The following is a 22,236-nucleotide window of genomic DNA, read 5'->3' as shown; positions in this document are numbered from 1 at the left end:
TTCTTTGCTTTTCTTCTATTGCCTGCCTTTTTGAGCTGAGGGATGATGAGTAAAACATCAGCTTCACTGAAAAAAAATTAAAACAATTTTAAAAAGATACGGGTTCTTTCAATTGGATCTTTTTAGTCAGCCATAGGAAAAATGGCAAATGCACCATGATGATTACTTAAAACTTGGACAAGAACACCATCCACTTCTAGCCCCAGGCTGCCTAAACTGTGAGCCACAGGTCAAACATAGGGTACAGTTTTATAGTGTTGCTTCTAGAGGCCTTATTTCAGCTGTGCTTCTGTGGCTTTTTAATAAGCTTTGTGGACAAGCAAAAATTTCAAAATTATTTCCTCCTCATTCGGCATTTTCAGTCTCTAGTCTGTTTTTGCTTAAGTTCTTCTTTTCTGCACTTCACCACAGTGTCTCGGAGTAAGATCCCTCAGTTGAAATCATAAAAGCTTGTAGCATTGTTAATCCCTTCTCTGGGACTTCTAGGTTCTTCCCTATACAAAATGCAGGAGTAAGAACTTGCCTGGAGTCCCCTGCCCAGTGCCATAGGGTCTCCTGTGTGTAGCTCCACTGGTGGCTGCTCCTCAGAGTGGCACTGGCAGTATCCTCCTGCTGTTGTGGTGCCTCCAGCAGGGATGTGATAAATGGGAGGAAGTGTAGAAAGCAGCAAAAACATGAGGATAAGGGTGAAAGATCCTGAAGGTTGAAGATGGGTCCTTATGATTTCTTGGATCACCTCCCCTGACTAGTGGTGAAGTTACTGGGGCCCCTGAGTATGATACAAGGCATGATTAGCCAAGTTCATTGCATAACCATTTCTGGAAAGTGGTAACTGATAGTTCAACGAAACTGTACAGAGGTATGCAGTCGGGTTGGACAGAGTCTTCTCTGGGTCTGGTACTATTTAATGTTCCCGTTAACATCTCGAATGACAAAATGGGTTAATAAATTTGCAGACAGCACCATTTGAGGAGTGACTGCGAGTTCACTGGAAGAGAGGATGAGACTTTAAAATAATATTGAGATTTTGGAGATACAGGAGAAAAAAGAAAAAAGAAGATAAATGTCAAGTACTCCAGTCAGACAAGAAGAAATGGGTTTCAACTGAAGCACGAAGGAATTTTTTCTCAATTGGATATTTGAAAACACTTCTAATGATGACATCCTTTCACACATGGTGCAAAAGGGCTCTGCTGGCCAAAGGCTTAAAATGACAGAGAATATATCAGGAATAATATTCAAGTATCTGGCTTAGACCTTTCATTTCTCAGTCTTCCTCTTTCCTCCATACTCCTTTTGAGGATGCAGCCAGGCAGTGTCACAGCCAGTGTTAGTCTTCCCAGAAAGCCTTGTCCCAACCTGGCTCAGATGTACTTCATTGAAACGGGGAGCAAAATTTAAGAACAATGCCTTAGGATTTTGCCCCTTCTTTTCCTGTCCTTTAGTTTAGAAGCTTTGGCAGTGACTGAGCTATTGCTGGTCACGTTCAGCTGAGACATTTCCAGTCTACCAGCTACCATGGGACTTCTGGAGGCTGGGCACAGATTATGGGTCATGGAAAGTGGTTCAGGTAACAGTTTCTTTTCCCTCCAGCTTTCCCATTGAAAGTTTGATTGTTGTGTGTTATACTATGTCTGCTGAGTAATCTAAGTAATGTTTTGATTTGGGGGCTTGCCTGAATAGAGGGAGTATTGTGTCTTCTGTGATGAGGCTCAATATTTCTAGGGTCTAATGTTCTTGGCTTGGTGGATGAAAAAATATTATTTAGAGGTCCAAGCCTGAGGAGAGAAAAATAGGAACAGTAATGTTTTTGGACTCTTCATGGCTATAGCATGTGAGTTATTTGATGACATGGTCCCCTGGCTTATTGCCAGATTCCTCTGGGAATTACCACATGTCTACACACACAGGCAAGAGCACGACAGGTCCCTCATCCTGTCTGACTTTTGCCATGCCCTTGTGTGCCCTGACCCCATAATTCTTGGTTTATCCCTGAGCACACATGGGGTGGGAAGACAGGAGGGGAGCCCACAGGCCTCACTAGGCTAGACCCTAGACCTAGACCTTGAAGAGGACCCTTGGCCCTAGACCTTGGTGAGGAGCAGCATTGCCTCCCAGGTATGGCAAGGACAGCCCTGCACTGGAGGAGGGAGTGGAAGAGGACGAGGACACAGCTGTGCAGATGGCCTACCCCTCCAGTCTTCAGCCACCGAGCTGAAGGGCTGCTGGGAGAGGTGAAGGTCCTGAGGCTGCTCCGTATGGTGCCAGCCCACCTGGGGGTGTAGGGCCTACAGGGTGGATGTGGGGCAGGAGATGACAACAGCAGCCTGCCAGAGCACTGCCCTGTGTGCCCTGTGCATTTGTCTGCAGCTATTCCTGAGCTAAATAAAAATAGCATGTGTGATGTCTAACGTCCCGGTATTTATATTGCACGAGGCAGAGCTTAACATCTTCATTAACCTGAGTAAATAATTAAAATTGTCCCCAGCACTTCAAAGGAAAAAGCATTAAACAATTACCTTAGTGCATGGAAACAAGATTAAGTTAAAAAATATGAATCTACTTATGTGCATCAGTGTTTGTTGCTATTACTATCTTGTCTGTCCCTTGCTAACTGAAGGGAACATTTTTTTCCTTCCTCTAAGTCTATATGGTTTTATGTTTATTACATCTTGTCACCTTGTGGCACATACAGCTATATTTGCTAGAATTAGATGTTGATATTAATAATTACTTGTCTGAACTAAATGAAAGTGCTAATGAAGTCAAGGACCCTCTGGGGGTAGGGTCTGGGATTGCATTCCTATGGAGGCATATCTGAATTTTTGGGAAGAAAACTAACACTATCTCCACAAAAACACTTCTATTGAGTGATAATACACCATATCATCTCCTCTAGCAAATAGTAACACGTGCTACAAAGTAGCAAGCAATTTGTGAAACACTGAGGAAGAAAAATAAAATTGCTGCAAACTTCCCAAAGGCTATGGATCTTAACTCAGCATGTGGCTGAACTGAAGGCAGAGCTGTTTTAAATAATTGATAGTGCTGTAAATGTACATGGTGCGGTACAGGAAGAGGTCAGCGCCTAACACACAATAAGCCCTCGCCCTGAAGGTTTGATGGTCTGATAGAGAAAATGGAGGAAAGCCTCAGAACCTCATCAGAGGAAAGGGATGCAGACAGCAGCATGGCCTGTGGAGCATAGATGCCTCAGGGAGCGTGGGGGTGCACATTCAGAGAAGAGGCCTGCAGCTAGAAACGTGAGCGGGATTGGCAGAAGGTCAGATGCAATTTGGAGGTGGCAACCAGACAATTCAGAGCTGTGCCATTTTAAGCAGGCTGACTAAGACACTTCGGTGATTCAGCGGTGATGCTGGCACGCCAGCAGAGCTTTGGGAACTCGTGTGAAACAAGATGGGTTACTCTGAACCTAAGGTCTGGCGTGAGCTGTGCAGACAGAGAACCCTGCCGCTGAGACTTCCTCCACTCAGATGTAGGGAGGTTACGAAAGTGGGTGGATGGCTCTGAGGATGACACTAGTCATCTGAAGTATTAGGATGTAGGAATAGTATGATGTGGGAGCAAGTGGGTAGGATATTTCCGACCACATTACCTCCAGATGATGTTCAGTACAACCTGTGCGACCTAGTCCAGAGGGAAATGGCAAGACTCAGAAAGCTCCTGTAAAATCGACATATTCTTCTGGAGCAATGTAGATGTGGCTCCTGTCGTTGCCATCACCCAACACATGGATTGCCCTTGGGCAGCACCACATTTCTGCAGAGCCTTCTACCCTACCCTTGAGGGCAAGAATTTGGTCCAGAGTGTGCTGAATCTGAACTAGAGAGACATTTTTTAATTTTTTTTTTTAACTCTCAATTTTCCCTCCTCCCTCTGATCTCTCTTCTGCTGGCTTTCACAGCATGGGACACCTACTGACTGTATCAAAGCCTCAGGGGGCAGGGAGACTGGTGCCAGTGAGACAGCTGGTTGCTATTACATTATTTACTCCTTACCCTGAAACACAATAATAATGAAATGAATGTTACTTGAAAGATGGAGAAAACTGCAAGCAAAGATTATTTTTTTAGACTTGACAGGTTCATCTCTAATGTATTTGCATCTTAAACATCTGTCTATGTGTAAAGAATTTTCATGCATTTAGTTGCACAGAATCAAATCCTCAATATAATACTCAACAACTGCCACAAACATTTTCTGATACAGCTAGCTCATACTATGTTAAGTAATTTATCAATATTTTAAGAAGAGGTGCTTCTCATAAAAAAACATATCTTATCCTTTCCCCCATTTAGCAGAGATTTTTTGAGGATAGATCCTAACAGCAATTTTTAAACAGAATTCCCCATTGCTCTCCATAGCATCCCAGTTCTGAAAAGTGGCATGATACCGCCATATGTTAGCTTCTTAAAATGTTGTATTTAACCAAGCAACAAGAAGTCAATTTTATGATACAGAATAAATGTAAAGACATATGGTGAGTAGACCTGCCTGGGGAACACCAAACTTTCTGGTTTTCAGAACAAAAATGTCTCAGTATTTTCACTGCCTACTCCAGGTTCTGCTTCCAAGAGAGCCTGTAAAATCAAGAAGATTGGGGCAGGATTCATCTCACCTAGCTTGAGTCATCGGCAATTCAAACATCTACATTTCAGCTAGACACCTGGTCCTCAGACAGAGTAGAGTCCTCTGTAGGTTTATCTAATAATCTGTACCTTGCAATTGCAGGCCTCCCTGTTTCAGAAACATTCACATTACTTCTTGAACTTTTCAAGATACCATAACAACAAGATGAAATATTCGTAGCATGAGCCGACTTTGGAAAAGCCTGGAAAATGTATTTACAAAGTATGTTATATCTTTGCCAGTATAACATTTTATGACATAAATGCAGTTGCTAAATTAGAAACACTCTTTATTCTGTTCAAATGTCACAACAGTTTCTATACTTGATCATCATTCTTTTGAGCGCATGCAGACATGCACATTGTTTTGCTGCTGTTGTTCTTCTTCTGATGGTGACGGAAGTCTAGCATTCTTGGTAAAGAGGAATGAAGGACTTGTCTATAGCCAAAAATAACTAATGAGGAAGCAAGGAGGAGGTTGATAATACTTTCCCCCTGCAGGGAACCATCACAGGCACAACAGTGGCTTAAGCTGATGTCATTTGGTATATAGAACTGCTTAGCTCTCTCAATTCCCCTTGGCTTCTCTTCTTTAAGGTCCATCTAGTTTTCAGTTTCTCAGACAATGAGGAAATGCTAGGTGCTGTGTCCTTCCCCCCGAGCCTTCAATGTGTTCTGTGTTTTGAAATCGTATTTCAGCAGACCAGGGAGGAAGAAGCCATAATATTGATTTGGAAAACTGCATTACATTAATCGCAGCTCCTTTCTTTTGGGTTTAATTACAAAAAGCAGTCATGAATGTAGATCTGTTCTTGTGTCTGCTGAAAACTAAAACTTCACTGAAAGCAGAATTAAATCCCTGATTGCTTTGGGCGATGGAATATCCATTTAGAACTATACTTCTTGTACCAGGAGTAAGGACTTTTATAAAATAAATGCAAATACAAAATGTTACACTTTCAAATAAACTATATATCAACAAATTTTAATATTTTGATCAAGAAAGTTCAGGGAGGTGAAAGCATCTCCACCTGGGAAAGCATGTGCTGAAGCATGTGCTGAAGGTGCAAAGATAAGGCACACACCTGCTAGGTTTTTCTGCATGTTTCCCACTGCCTCAGTAGGATGTTGGTATGAGGACTGTGGGTGAGGAGTCTAGATTGTGTGTGTGTTCCCTGAACTTCACTTTCTTACAGATAACTTTGTATAAAACCGTATAAATGGTTTATGGAGTCATGCGATCACCATCATCAGCATCAAGAAACCCACCACATTAGGAGTGGCTTGTCTAATGATTTTTGCATTTACTTGGAGTCAGAAACATGAAACTCAGTAGTGGTTCAATATCAGTAGATTTTTTTTTTCCCATTTAAAGCATCCTTAATATTCCTTTTCAATTCTAGTTGAATCTTCAGGGTTTTGAAGTCAGGAAACAGTCCACAATCTATCTACAAAAAACATATACTAACATATAAACTAAACAAGCATAAGGAAATGACTGTACAACAGCCCTGGAACATATGGACAGAATGATTATCAAGCAGGTTATTTTTAAGTTTGAAAAACCTTTATTTGTCCCTAAAGTTCCAAGTTGTTCAGAGGAACATTTTCTGGTGTTGCCGGCTTGATAGTCTGCACTTTCTTCTGGACAATCCATGTGACATTCAGAAATGTGTACTCATGAGTAATGAAATTGCCTGCTGACTACATCTGACACACATGATTCTTCAACATAACAAATTCAGCAATAAAAATACAGCAAAGCAAGTAAAAATTACACAACAAACTCTTTAGCTCCAAATATGAATCATTCAGATTTAGTAAGGAAAAGAAACATTTAATTGTTTCCCAAAGTATCAGCTACAAATAAAACACAAATGTAAATATTTATTTGAAAAACAGTGGCTTTCCTAACAGCTAAGTCAAGGCACTCCCAAATGCAGGGAAAATTTTGATTTCAGTTTGCAGTGACATTATTGCAGAAGTCACTGGGAATCCTGCAGGGAAAAAAAACAGGTCTTTCACTCTGTTAAACAAATGTTGTGTGCAAAGCTGCACTTCTCCAAAGGTGGAGGGTATAACAAAGAATCTAGAAAGTAGTAGTTTCTACAAAGAAAAAAGTCACCAGATCATCTCTTACAGGAAAGGCCTATATAAAATTGATGTGAGGCCTTCTGGCTAACAACTTTGGAAGAAATACATGTGACAGACAGAAGTACCAATAACCCTCTCCTAGCCCAGCAAAAAAAAGGAATAAGAAGGGGGAAAAAAATAAAGGCAAAGCTTGAAAAAGCTGTGAGGAGAGCCTAGCATGAAGATCTGTTTTTGGACTCATGAGCAGTGAAATGGAGGCTGGTTGTTTGGGCATGAAAATAGGTCTTTTTAAGGTCCTGTTTCTATGGACAGGAAACCTGGGGCCCACTACAAGTCATCTTGTCAAGTCAGCAAATAAGACATCTAACCCTGTGTAATGGCTCTGTTCAAAAAGTCATAAGAATAATCAATCAGGTCATTGCTTAATATTTCAGTGAAGATAGCCGCAGACCACATGGGACAGTAATAATGCAATGCATGCTCATAGCTTCTGTCATTCAAGTATCTAAATGACTTTCTTAGAAATTATATAAGCCTCTCAGCAGATTGGCATTATTATTTAAAAGATGAGCACGGCAATGTTCACGTATGTTAGGTGAGTGGTACAACCTCTTATAGAGCCATTTCAAAGACAGAGCCAGAACATGACCAGCAGTTCTTCCCTCCCGTCCCATGTTGGACCAGCTGGACCATTCTCATTCTCATTTCTGTTCTCATTCCTGTTCTCATTCGTGTTCTCATTCTCATTCTCCACAATGAATAATTCAGCTGTTTGTCAATCTTACATAGCAGTGTTTTCCAAATTGTACAGGTAAAATTCTGTGCTGCATTTCCAGGATATACAATATATACCACAAGCCTGGGGACTCTCTCCTGATTTCATGATAGCGCCTAGGACTTTTCAAGCATATTGAAGCTTAAACCCAATTCTTTTATAGACAACATAACCCAGAGACACTCTTGTCCCTGGTGCTTTTCATCTCCTCATCAGTGCCCTTCCTAGCATTTCCTGCTGGCAGTTGTTGGCATAAGTGTCCAGGTTTTTCTACTGTCTTCAGCAGTGCTTGAATGAAAGGAATATTTGCTGCTGTCAATTTTGTAGACCTCTTTCACTTTGATGTCAATCCTGTAATCGGCATAAAGGGACTGAAATATGGTGAAGGATCTTGGTGTCACCTACATTTGAATCTTGAGTTTTCTCCTTTCAGATATTTGTAGGTCCTACATAAAACATAAAGCACGATTAAAAACCATGAAATGGCTAAACCATTTAAAACACTACTCTTTGAAATGTTCTTTCTCCTGTAGTTAAAGCATGTTAGCTATATATGAGCACTTAGCTGCAGAACTGTGGAAGTGGACTTCTTTATGAGCCATTGGATGTACACTTCACCGACAGTTCATAAAACCCCCTATGTGGTGGACTAATGGGATAGAGGTTGCAGTCATGTCACCAATAACTGTGGAACAGGACATTAAAAAAGGGAGCTATGGAACTTTAATCTGCATAGTATGGTTTTTAATAGAGGACAAATACACTGTTGATGTAGGTGATTTATCATGAATATTCACATTGCATGTGGTTGACCCAAATGGTACAATTTCAGATTTCAGATGAAATACAGTAAACTGCATGTTTCTGGCCCATCAGTATAGTTTACAATAGTTAAAAGTATTCGTGCACTGCACAGATGGTAGAGATCAGTCCAAAAGAATCATGAAGGAACAAATTTTAATGATAATTTGGGAAATTTTGATTGCACATTCCAATAGTCTTTTAAGGTGAATATAATAAACAGAAGGATGAAGAGAGAAAAGGGTTCAACATATTGAGTGTAAGGTAGCAACACCACAGTGGTAGATTTTTTTTTTTTGAGATCTATCTGTGTCTGAACTTCAACACATATTTCTTCAGGATAGGATCTTGCCTGAGTCTCACCCTCCTCATTCTGAAGACTGGCTCAGAGCAAGTGACAGCCCTTGGCAATGTCAGGTAGAAAATTTGTTTCTGAGAGAGAGGTGGAAATGCTCACTGAACACCGGTGTCCCTCGTGTAAAAAGGTAAGGTTGTCTCTTCTTTGCAGCTCTAGTTCCCTCCTACTTGCACATCTAATGGTCTGGGCTGTGCAAAGCAAAAACCTGGACACCTTGCAAAGAATGTGATACCCAGGCTGGCAAGTCAAATCCAGGCAACTGTCACGTCTGACTTAATGGTTGTTTCTGGAGCAGAGAGAATGCGAATACTGATGACACCGACACAAGTTTTGCTTATAAGGACAATAGAGATAATCATCAGAAGAATATGCAAAACTCAACTAAAACTTCCAGGAATTTACAGTAGGTACTGGGAAATATTCAAGTAGCAATTGGGTGGGATTGCAAGTGCCTGCCCTTCCTTTTAATCTAAACAACGCAGAGAACAAGCACCAAGAGACCATGAAAAAAGTGGTTACACTGATATAACAAATTGCAGCGGAAGCCAGAAGTGGATGTTAGATGTTAGCAACACAAAGAGTGTGGTAAGGAAGAACTATAAAATAAGTTGCAAACAAGCAAGTATAAGTGGAGGAATAAGACTTTACTCTCAAAGTGTAGAAAATTCTTCACTAACTTCAGAAGGTACATCTAATATTTTCATATTGAATCATAAGCAAAGGAAAAGCTGTTTGAAAAACAGTGTGCATGTTTATAATGTTTCTATGTTGTCTGTTTCTCAGCATTTTCCATCCATTTGTTTTCCATTTCAGCTTTTTAGTTATATTTAACTCATGGCAGGTCAAAAGAAGGAGGGCTTTCTGTTGTCAGGCAGTGCGTGTAATGCTCTAGGGGAGTTTCCTCTGTGGGTACCATCCCTCCATGCCGGCTTGGGGATGGTGGGGAAAAGCATAGCCTATCCTCATACCATCTACCATGTCCTCCAGGACTGAGAAGCTGAATCCTGCCTTTCACCAGATCACTACATCAATGCTCATTGCCTCTTGCTAGCTTTTACCTCCACATTCTGTTTTATGCTATCCCCAACACTCGGGAGAAGCCTCTCTGTAAATATCAGCAAAGCTGCCTCACAATTTTTCTTCAGTCCTTCCTTAAGACTCTCCTTTTGCCACAGTGCCTCCATGAGTTCATGTGAGACCTATTAGACTAACAAATATTTGTTTCATTACTTCCTTGGACTTGCTCTCCTCTCTGTTTTTCTGCCTATCTGCCACATATTTTCCTGACTTAAGCTATAAGTTTTTAGGGCCCTGGACTGTATTTGCATTTGGTGTCTAAGCAAGGCCTAGTACAGAGAGTACTATTCCTGGCCTGGCCATCTCTTGGCTTTCCAGAACAATACAATCATCAGTGGCAGTTGTTCACATATTAAGTTAAGTTTAGGTCTAAGGATTTAGGTTTACCCCTAGAAACATCCTTAAGATCAGGACCATGTCCTAACAAGGCCTACTGAGGTCCAGGTGAGAAGAGATGATAGAACGGCTCGATGTACTCGTAGCCCAGATATATATGTGTGGTGCATTCATGTGCCCAGATGATGCAGGAGGCAGATCTGTCTTGCACAGAATCCTGCTCAGCACCTTCATACCCAGCTTCAGGATTAATTAATTAGCAGTTTGGTTCTGAGGTGGCAAATCCACACATCCCTGTGGGCCGGCCACTATTTGGGAAGAAACTAAGGACTACACTGTAAATGGCATTTAGGCTCCTAACTCCTATTTAAATGTCCAAACACACCCCAAGTCCAATAGGAAGGAAGGCTCTCAGATACGAGTTACCTAAAAATTGTGACTCCCTGGTCACTCAGGCAGAGTACAGTCAGACAGTAACTTGAGGATTTGTATCACTTTCATGAATGGATAATATACGGCTTTCCTAAAAGACCATGAAGCTTCGTAGCTACATTTCAGCCTTGTGCTAAAAGGGTTTACCTGCCCTTCTTCTGAGGGGTGCATGAGAAGATGCCTACAGAAGAAGCCAAACACTGGCTGCTTCATCAGTCCTTCCGTAACCACAGCTTTAGATTTAGATAAGCATTTGAGTCATAGAAGTCAGCAGCTGCAGAAACTGTGGTGCCTTGTGGGCAGAAGACAACAGAAAACAAAACTGTGGGTGAGTGAGGGTGGGGAAGTAGAAGCAGGATATGGTCACCAGGGAAAGGACTCGTTAAGTCCTCACCAAGCACTGCACAGGTTAGAGCAGGTTGTTGGTGGATGGGCCAGAGTTTCTATCAACACCACAGACTCTAATGTTATTGTCCACCCTGTTTATCAGACGCTGCACCACTAATATAACATAACCATCCTCAGATCAAACACACACAGCCGAGTGGCTTTGCTAAAAGGGAAAAGGTCCAGCTGGAGCAATTTCCTTCTGAATTATGGCTGTGGTGGGAAAGCGTTTCAGACAGGTCTAGTAACAAAAGTTGTGAATCTCCACACTAGCAATCCATCTGCAAACAAGGACATAACCGATCCGTGAAACTACTCAATTAAAATATATCAGCCATATTTATCGACCTGCCTGATCAGGTCACTGAGAGACAGTTTAGAGGTACTGCACACACTGCTTTAGGCTAGCAGCAGCACCTGCAGCCAAGCCCTGACAGCTACGAAACCAGGGGGTCAGATTTCCCAGGTAAAAACAAAGACGTTCCAGATTACCAGACCACTTGCAAAGATAATACTTGTGCTTTTTGTATGCACAAATTCACCATTGAAACCTGACCCTTGAAATGTTGCTGTTTCTACTATCCGAAGGGCTGGGTGTAAAGCAAATAGAAATAAGACAGTATCTAAGACTGCCTGGTTCTAGCTAATATTTTTGTGGTTTGGTTTAAGCTTTGTGAGCCTATCAGCTGCTTCCCATTCAGGATGAATATAAAAAAGCCACCAGACGTGCTGCAGGAGTGCTGTCTCCAGCGCTGCCAGGCCATGTCCCCTCGATCCTGGCCTGACTTCCTGGCCCCACCTTGGTCCCAGGCAGAAGCACAGGACTATGACTGCCTTGTCTGATGGCAGCTATGCGCTCAAGGAAGCAGAGCTGGTTGGATCTTTGTAAATAGAGAACTCTTGTAACTACAAATGTCTGGTTTTGTCAGGAATTTCTCCAAAAAGACAATGAATGGGACCCTGAATATTGTCCCATTTAGGGTCAAGAAAGCTATGCAAAGCACGTGACTGATTTCACCGCGGGTGCCGAACATGTGTGTCAACAAGAATGCAAGAGGTGCCTGTCTCGATGGGAGCCCTTATTCTTTGTCTCACAAAGCCCTTGTTTCGTACAGGCTCTCGGGCCAAAGGGATTTTCTCTTTTGCAATCTGATCCTTAGCTAGATGCTTGGCATGGAAACCTCCCCATCGCACAGCACAGGACGACTAGGCACCAGAACAATGGAGCTTTGTCACCAGTCTGTCCTCACCGAAGAAACTGAGACCCACCCCCCCCCGCTCTCTGCCTGGCATGGCTAAGAGTTGGTTAAGAGCTCATGCCATAATGAGGTGGATCCTGGGCCTTACAGAATATGAAACGCAGGCAGGGACCAATCTTGAGTTTGGTCCCTCAACATCCCCTTCCCTAATTTGGTTTGATTACCAATAAGTTATGCTTCCTTTTCTTTGCATGTTTTCCTATGGAAGTTCATGATGTTTTGCCCAAATTTGGCAATTTTATGTGTTCCTCTGTAGAAAAAAAAAGTAATTTTTGACAAATCAGCTTGTATTTTTCTTTTTTTCCCAGTTGGAAGTGACTTTTGTATTTTCATGTATTCACCTTACAAACTCCTATAGTACTGAGGGTCTTCTCAGAGATTTTCTGATGCTGCTCACTGTAGAAGCAATTGCATTAGTTCCTCAAGGCCTTCCCCCACAATTTACGTTTGGTGAACGGACTTCTTTCAAATCATGCTATGGGTGTTTTCAAAAACTTCTGGGAGCTGGGAAAAAGAGTAGGTCAGCAACAAGGAGCAGCAGCGGAGATGACGATGCTTGTCTGTTGTATTGGCAGATAATTCTGAGATGCAAACCAGAAGCAGCAGATGCTTAGTTGACAGCTGTCCCCAAGATACTTGGAGCCAAAGAAGTTGAGAGGAGGAGGGACAGGCAGGTAGAGGATGAAGAGAGGGTCCGAGCTGCTCAGTCAGGCAGTAATAAAAGAGAAAAGGAGGATGTTACCACTTCATTGCTGCTGCCTACAGCATTTCATATCCCCGACAGGGTGGCTGAAAGTACAAGGGAGCCTGCTGAACTCTGAGCTGCTGCTGAGCAATTCTTAGTAGTTATTTACTGCACAGTGTATTAGCTGGATTAAGGCATTGGACAGAGATTGTATGGGGCATTGTGTCAGAAGAGTTTTTTTTTTTTTAATTGGTCTAATTATGTTGATATTAACTCTACAGGAACTCATTTCTGCAATTTTTGTTTGAGGCAAATGGCCATAACTCTAGGTGAGAATTTTGCTTACAGCCTTAGGCCAGATTTGCAAAGGTATTTGGGTGCTGAAAGATAGAGATAGACTGCTACCACGGTATTCAGATTTTTTTTTCCCCTGCTTCATAAAATCCTTCTTGGCACAAGTCTGATTTGTTTGGCTCTTAAATATCTTGGAAATCTGGCACTGTGTGGGTAATAAGGATGTGAAAATAATGGAGGTCAGACAAAAAAAAAAGATGCTGTTTTCTACAGTATGAGGTCTGGCACGCTATTAAGCTGTTATTACAACAAAGTCAGAATCTCTCACAAGGTGAGAGCAGAAACAAAAAATCATCATCTAAAAAAAAAAAGAAAGAAAATGAAGAAATGCAGAAAGTCTACTTTTTAACCCCCTTGTCATGCAGATTTAGATGATTTACTTTTGCATTCACTTTTTCTTTTTTTTTTTTTAACCTTTTCTCTAGAGAATTATTAGATGAGTGTAGAATTGTAAATCGAGCACATAGATCTTTCTACACATTTGCAGAAGGAGAGATCTGAAATAACATCACCGACATTCTTAAAGCTGGTAAGGACAGTCACTTGTTCAGGAAGGTTAAATATATCCTGCAACACTGAGCAAATCAAACAGCACAAAGAGGGGTGTCAGGAGATTGTAACATGTCCTAATCATGAGGATGATCCTCCAGCTTTCTCTCTCTTTTTTTTTTTTTTCAAGGGTGAGAAATAGAATGGTTCTTGAATATGTAGATCAGTATAATTTAATTAGCTTTTATGACCAGGACTCCTCAGAGATAACCATAAAAGTCAATTAGACTGTATTAAAATGCAGCCATTTCCCTGAAGCTTCTGTGAAACAGCCTTTACTTCTTCAGGAAAAATGGTAGAAATCTTGATATATGTAATCTAATAAAAAGAATAGTCACATAGAAAGAATGCTGTTGTCTTTTTTAATATAAGAGATTTCCTTCTGCATTTTCCCAGTTCCTGAAATGCACTGTAACATGCAGGTCATACCTTGAGTTTATGTATTTATGTGCTGTACCAGTCAGCCAGCATCACAATATGATCTTGCAGTCCATTTAAAATTGGATTTGAAGAAGATGGTTAGCAAAGTGTAGTGCCTCAGGGCACAAGCTGATTATCTGCAGGAATCAGGAAAGGGATGTGTCCCAGCTGTACTTCCCCTCCTAATTCCAGATGTTACACACACAGCTGGCTGAGCACACAGGAAGATGTGCAAATACCTCACCATGCGGCCAGATGATCACATCTCAATTGATGCTTCCCTTCCTCACCCTTGCCTCTCTGTATTGTAATCAAACTGCCTCCATATAGGATGCATTTTAAGAGCAGCTGAGGCGACGCTTACTGACCATCGCGTATTTTCCTGCTTGGCCTGCCTGCCTCCAGCTCCCTCCCACATGGCCACCGTGAGTCCAGGCATGATGGCCCTCGTCCTCGAGGTGAGGCTGGCTGTCACTGCTGTGGGTTTGGTCTCTAGCCTGCCCTGAACTGCAGGTTGCTGCAGGAGCAGAAGCTTTTTAGGCTGGGAATCACAAACACCCTTTTGGTATCTCTAATGAACGTTGGATACCTTACAAAATATTCAACATTTAATGTTTGGTTTTGCTCTTTTTCCGCTGAACAGCACGGTCCGGCCATTACTAAGAGCAGGATTCTAATTTTAATTGCCCTGATCAAGCACACCCTCTCTTAATCACCAGTCAGGTCTGGTTATGCCAGGCATGGCTCATATTATTCCTGCAGGTATGGGTCGGCCAGAGCAGAGGTGGGGAGCGGTGAGCAGCCTAAAGCCGTGGTGCCTGGCCCACCAGTAGCTTGGCACTCCCACGGCAAGCTTGCAGAGAAGGAGCAGGAGAGCAGCTGGGCATTTTCCCCATCACAGCCACAAGCATCCGGCCCAGAGTTCCAGCAGAGCCTTATTTATTTCAATTAGCTCATTAGGCCTTTCAAGCCTCTGCGCTTATCTGAAAAATAAATATTTGCTGTACAGCATGTCACATTGCTCGGTGTTATGTTCTCTGCGTAAAGTAAGGCCTTGCAAAGAATACCACAAAGAGCTTGTTATAAATTTATTGTGAGGACTTTCGTTCTGATTTTTATTTTTATTTTTATTTTTTAGGATTAAAATCTCAGGGTTGATGCTGCATTAGTTTGACATTTCTGCGGAAAATACTGCATTTCACACTAATGTGCTCAAGTTCCACTGGAGAGAGACAAGTATGCAGCAAACAAAACTCATATCAAACTTGGGGCAGATAAGAACAAGTATTGTTTTGAAATCTCAAGTTCTTCTCCCCTTTGTTATGGCATAAGGAGAAATATTCGAGTGTTAGCAGCCGTGGCACTGAGGTGACGGCCCTTGCATCGATGTAGTTAATCTGTCAGCAATTCCATCAGCAAACCTGTTTTTCAGACCTGTTAGCTGAGGTCTGAAAATCAATTCCAGACTTAATCAGGGACAGAGGGGTGTATTCCGGTGTCCTGGTGATACGCATGCATTGCTGGGGAGAAGAGATTCCAAGGTCTCAGACCATGAGAAATTTTATGCTTACAATATTTATGGCAGAATATCACAGCTGTGCTACAGACTGCAGAAAAATAGACAAAATAGGTGATTCAAATGCAAAATAGTTTGATCCTCTGATGGAAATTCTTTGGCCTTTGGGCCTTGTACTACAATCCCAGGCATGTAAAAATTGTGCTGGAGCTTGCCACTTGTCATATCTCACCACTTAATTATTAAACGTGCTTAGTATGGCACGGTTGCTCTATAATACAGTCTGTCATTACTTGAGCAAACAAAATTCCTCGTGCTGTTGTCCTCCCAGACAGTCAGTACCTGATAAGGGCCACCGCTGTGGCTCCTGGCTGAGCCAGAACCCCACAGTGTGACACAATTTAGGGGCGATGCCTGGGGTGATGTCTTCTTCTTCATGAAGGAACAAATCCTGCCTCCTTCTCTCCAGTTGGAGGGCAGGACAGGGACCCTTCGACCCTGGCAGATATGACCAAGGACCCCAATACCAGGATCATCAAGGCAGGCAGGACAGCAATTCATGCCGAGGTGCCTTCAGCTGCAGGGAGCTGCTGGGCTCAGGGGAGCTGAGCAGCATCGCATCGCTGGGCGACATATTAAATGCAGCCTGGACAGAAACCTGCAGCTGGGGGCTGCCTTGGGAACACCTGCAGCCTGCTCAGCCTTCACGCTGCTCCTCTGGATGGGACAGGCTCGGTTCTAGGTAATTAACCTAATCATTCGAGGTAATTTCTTTTGAAGCCAGCTAGCCCGGCACTTGCAAACCCAATCATATAAGAACAGCTCTGTGCTGAACCTTGGGCCATCCCACCCCACAAAACTTTTTAATGAATTGGAAATGATTTCACTTTAATGTCTTGACCTCAGGGCTCCAAGGGGGATCTGGCAGCAGCCCTGTACAAGAACCCGGGTGGGAAACACATCATTTCCCAAGATGTTGCTCCAATGCTGTACACAAAGAGGAATCGCTTCAGACAGCACAAGGTGAGTTTTATGGATCACAAAACTCTGCCAAAGTAGGGGTAAAATGTAAACAAATAAGGGAGTAAATAAATATGTCTTCTTTTTCCTTTATCAGACAGAAGCTGGCAGGTAGTATGGACACAAACAATGGCCCTGCAGGAAAAAGCTGATGCAAAAGCCTGGACGAGGAGGTCCTTTAATGTTTAATCACAGAACCTCTTGTCCAAACAGCTGAGCTCTGTGTAAGGCCTGGACGTGTTTGCTGTGTGTAGGAGACCTCTGTTTGCAGGGGGAGGAGAGGCTCTGATCCGTATCGCCCTGGGCAGGAGCGTGTACCCCGCTGCGGTCCGCAGCCTAACGCGCGCTCCTGCCCTGCTGAGCGCTCACATCGCCTCTTTCACTCACGTGTGGCCTCCCCACAACATGCCTGTGCCACTTAGGCTTTCCCTGTCCTTATCTCAGGAGGGAACCAGGAGTTTTCCCGTTGTGAAGGAAATTAATGAAAAAAAAGAATCTGGGGAAATTGGCTATTCTTTTGGCTGATCGCCTTTGGTTTTCCTACTGGCCGTGTCGGGGTTCAGCTTTCCTGAAGGAATGAACAATAATCTAATTAATATGCTTACTCTAGTATAATGGAGCCTAAAGACGCCTTCAGCTTGTCGCAGCATGCACTTTAAAATTTTTTTACTCTGCAGTAACATTAAAACAGCCAGACTTTCAGCCCTGCAAACTGTGGATAATGAATTTCTTTCATCCCAAACAATTTACTCCCCTGTGTATTAAAACACTTAACCAGATCAGTTGTATTTGTACCAATGCGTGCTCTGATGTGCGCAGCAATGGAAAAAAAATGAGCAATCAGCGTGCAGTAATGATTATTTTCTTGGTAAATGCTTTTCTTTTTTTTTTTCTAAAAACGATGGAAATAAAGTCGCATATTTCTCAGTGAGAAGTGAGTGCTGTTTACACAACCAACATGAGTAATGAAAACAAGTATATTCCCTCCTGCCCTTGTTCTCTTTGGACCCCATCCAGCATTGACTGAAGTCGGTGAGAGCTCTGCTGCTGACTCGTTCGGAGCAAGGCTGGAGCCGCTGTCCGCAGTCAGCATTCCCCTCCAGCAAGCACGGCTCTGGAAATGCTGAAGAGTCACAGGGAGAATGCAGCGATCATCAAGCTCGTGTTGAGAAGCCCTTAAAGGAACGTCTAACTGGGGGAGAGGGGAAAAAAAAAAAAAAGAGATTTAAAATAGCGTTTTGCATGCTTTTTTTCTAACATTCTACTTTCCGAGGCATTTGGCTATATTTGGTTATATTTTTAGGCTCACTTCCAGGAGCAGACTGAAGAACTAAAGGCTTTGTGAGAGTTCAGATTTCCACATAATCGCCTGACTTCAAAAACTGGCACTTGGAAAGAAATACCCCACCCTCCTTTGCTTGTTAAAGTACCTATATTTCGTAAACACACAACTTGAAGCTAGCCACATGAATAAGGTCTAAGCAATATAATTCTCTCTTTTTTATATTTGATTCAACAGTGTAGAAATCATGCAGTAAAGGGACCGTCCTTTTTGTTTTGGCGTTAATCTCTGAGTTCTTCTACAAACCAGAGCAGGACTAACGTCAGAGTTACAAAGCACAGGAACCTTTTCTAAAGCAACTCCCAGAAATGCAGTTAATTTTCCCAGTAAAATAGACCTTACACAAAATCATCCTGTGTTCCAGAGAACTGAAAAACTGTGGTTTGGCCTGTGGGGGTAGGATGCCCCCACGCAGGACTTGCCCACCAGCTGCTGTGACGTGGGCTTGAAACTGGTCCCGGTTTTCAGCCATCGGCTGCAGGGGGAGATTTGCCCGAGCGAACACAGAGCTAACAGCAACTTTTCACTCCTACATCTGCAAGGGCAGAGATTGTGCTCCACTGGCCGGCCTCTCCAGCCTTTCTTGCTCCCTGGGGTGATTTCTCTTGATTTCAAAGCGTACGAACAGGGACTCCTCACGCAGTTGCAAAAACAATGCAGATTAATGAGAGGCACTCCCTATTAGGTGACCCTTGCAAAGCCTACTCTGCAGGCACTGGACGGCAAGAATTTTGATTTCATTTTGGTCAGACAGAGATTAAATCATAAGGCTTTTTCCCATCAGCAGCATCCTCAGCGTGGAAACGCTACGGTCAATTTTTACGTCCTTTTGGCAAGGCTGGACTCAGCACCGCACACTTCCTGCTAGGCATCCACGTTGCACGCTTTTAAAATTTATTATAGGTGATCTGCTGCAAAAGAGAGTATCGAGGCCGTGCATTTTGGCCACCCGGATCTATACTCTCCCGTTGTCATATCTATACACCTCTACCGTAATAAAAGCACTGGCAAGCAAAGCATACGGGAAGGTGTTCCCAAGGAGATCGCCGCATCTTAATCGTTGCCTTACGCCCCGCTCAGCACCGTTTCTTCCGAGGCTGGGCACATATCCCTGCAGCTGTATATTTTCAGTGCATGTCACTGCCAAATAAATTATTCAGCATTGTTAGATTACTTATAAATGACACCAATCAATTAACACCACGGCCGCCCGTCTTCAGGGCTTTTGTCAGAGGCCGGGATGGTAAAGCTCTCAACTCCACATTTCCCAGTAAGAAGGCGTATGGTAATGACAGCTTATTTTTATTGAATTTTTAATTGATGAGTAATATCTTTGGGCTCGCTGTGCTAACATTAGGTTTAGGGAGAACTAATCTCTTGAAGGAGAACGTGATCCGAGCAGAGCTGCCCTTCCCCAAACAAAAGCCCCGCCTGAACGTGGCACCGAGCATTGACGTGAGCTTGCTGCTGTCAGCCATCAGTGCACTAAATTCACTAAATATCCATGCCTCTTCCCAGCACAGGGCTGCACAGGCCTTGAGGAGACCTGCATTGACATGCGCTTCATTTATGCCCCGTAATAAGGTGAGAAGAGTGGGGTGGCTCCGGGTCATGCGCAACAAAGCCTGCATGGCAAAACACCTGACCCCCAGGAAGATTTGGCTGGTGTGCACACAGCGCAGGCCAGGCAGGGAGCTGTATTTCAGTACTGGCAGAGGATAACACAGCTGATCCTGTGTCTTCCGTGCTGCTTTAAAGAACAGTAAAGCTTCACTATGACGGATAAATACAATTATCCTGCAATAAACGTGTGCGTTAAGGACAAAGAGTAGCACAACAGTTAGTTCTTCAATAAAGACTGAGCATGTCTTTCTAACTGCTTGAGTGTTTTATGACTAAATCTTCCTTGTAGCCCCCTACTACAACCAGGCTGTTCAGGGTCCAGCCGACCTCACTCCATAATGTCACCACGAACTGTTTAAGAACACACGCATGCTGTGTTGACACGGATTGATTCATTAAGGGTGACGGCAGAGCCTGAACTGGGAGGTGCAGCGAAGACGATGATGAATTTTAATGTGGCCGGTGGCTACTGTTCAGCAGATATGAAATTGGAAATCAATGCTAGCTATTAGATACAAATGGATGCTACCTCTACGGTTGAAGCCGCCTTCCATTCCCGACCTTTCAGCGTGCTAGGGGAACTCTGGCATGAAACAAGAAAGCTCCCAGCAGCAACCCCTGCGCTAGATGTGCTGCTGGCAGCCGAACTTCACACCTGAGCCTTGGTCTCTGTGTCTGGGAGATGTGTGACTGCATCTGAACATAAGCTACATAAGCTCGTGTGTCTTTCTAGATCTCGTGCTCAGGAGGAAATGCCCTAGGGGTGAGGAGTGTCTGGTGGGTGCGGTGATGCCCGACCCTCCTGGCACCGGGCAGGCTGGCCCAAAGCATAAAATTAGATCGCAAACCCTAAAATTCAGGAGTGACTGCATCCTAGCAGGGAGGTGTCGCAGGAGGAGTGTGACACACCAGGACACCCCACCCAAGCACAGGGAAATGCTGCCGGACGTCCCCTGGCCTCCAGCACGGTGCCAGGAGTGGCTACAAGGGAAGTCCCTGCCTCTGCCTGTCAGGGAAGCAAAGTCCCCAGTGATGAAGTGCCCTTTGGGGAGCAGAGGGAGCTTCAGGGGGCTCCGTGCTGCGTTTTGCCTAGGAGAGCACTTTGCCATAGTCCAGCTGCGTTCCTGCATAATGCAGACACAAGGTGTGTTAGCCTGCCATGCACCGGTGCCTTGCGTTCTCCCCCTCTATTGTCAGTGCACAATGTGGACAATAACTGTTTTGCTGCTTCATAATGAAATATTGGAGAAACAGAGAAAGTAGTATCCCCTCCCCTGAAGCAAAGCAATGAAGAAATGAGTATCCCAACCTCATTTAAATATTTGCTGGCTCTGTTGACACTGGAACATGGAGCTAAGTCCCTAATTAAATGAGAAAATGATAAACACAGCTAGAAAGCTATTGGTTTTCATTAATCCTCATCTAGAATATCCTCAAACAGTGTCTAACAAAATGAGCATCATATTTTAGAAGTTCACTCTCCAGATCTCTCGAGCGTAATCAGAGACGTTTATCATGTCCTTTGTGAAGATGCTGTTGCTCTCTCCCCTTCTCCACTGCAGGAGCAGAGGAAGGCAGGGAAGCTGTTCCTAGGATGTGGGCAAGGTGCAACATGGATTTATAGCACGTGTGCACTGGAAACACGTGGAAGTCAGGAGGGTGGACCCTTGTGCACGGAGTCCACAGACAAACCTCCTCCAGCACAGCTGGTCCTGGCACCAGGAGCAGAGCTTGCTTGGGGCCGCTCATGAGAGACAAGCTCTAGTTAGGAGGGACATTGATACATCAGCTCCGCTGTGTTACGTTTTCCTCTGCGTTAAAACTTGCCTGACTCCTCCCATTATGTATTTTAATTTTACCTTGCACTGGCTCACATATGATAGCAGAGTTTTTTCTCATTTCCATTTTGTCCTCGAGCCTGCATTGGCAACTACCTCTCTTTGGCTAATGTTCATGAATTTAACTCTAAGCTTGAAGTGCTAATGATTCCCAGATGCATTGGCCAATATTTTAACGCTATCAGATGAAGATTCATACTTGAAGTTTATCAGAGCTGGTAACCAAAATGGAAAGGAGTGGTGAAGTATTGCTAAATCATCTCCAGAAAGTATCCATTTTGTGAATGCTTGAGTTTTTTCTTTTTAATTGATATTTGACATTTCAACCAAGTCTGAAAGCTTCAGAACTTAATTGCAGTAAAATCAATGGTGCACCAGAATTAATGAAGTGTGCCTGAATTATTCTGACATAGATTTAATTGCCATATAACTCCCCCAGCAGGTCCCTGTCCCCCCACCACAGTCAGTGTCTCGCTGTTTGCCAAGAGTGAAGATGTCAAGAGCCAGAGGGACAGACTGCAATTAGCCAGGGTGATCTCACTGCCTGCTTCTGTGCTTTTGAATGACACGTAGCGAACAGCATCTGTGAAGAGGAAAGGGTGCTGGAAGAAGGAGATGGCTTGCTGGCGTCCTGAGGATGCTTCACACTCCAGCGGTGGGGAAGATGAGCGCGGAGGTGTGAGGCAGGGGTGGTGCAAGCACTGGTGCAGAGGGCTTTGTT

Source organism: Cygnus olor, chromosome 1, assembly GCF_009769625.2.
Source record: "Cygnus olor isolate bCygOlo1 chromosome 1, bCygOlo1.pri.v2, whole genome shotgun sequence".
Taxonomy (NCBI): domain Eukaryota; kingdom Metazoa; phylum Chordata; class Aves; order Anseriformes; family Anatidae; genus Cygnus; species Cygnus olor.
The sequence above is the reverse complement of the archived record's forward strand: the minus strand, read 5'-3'. Positions refer to the sequence as shown.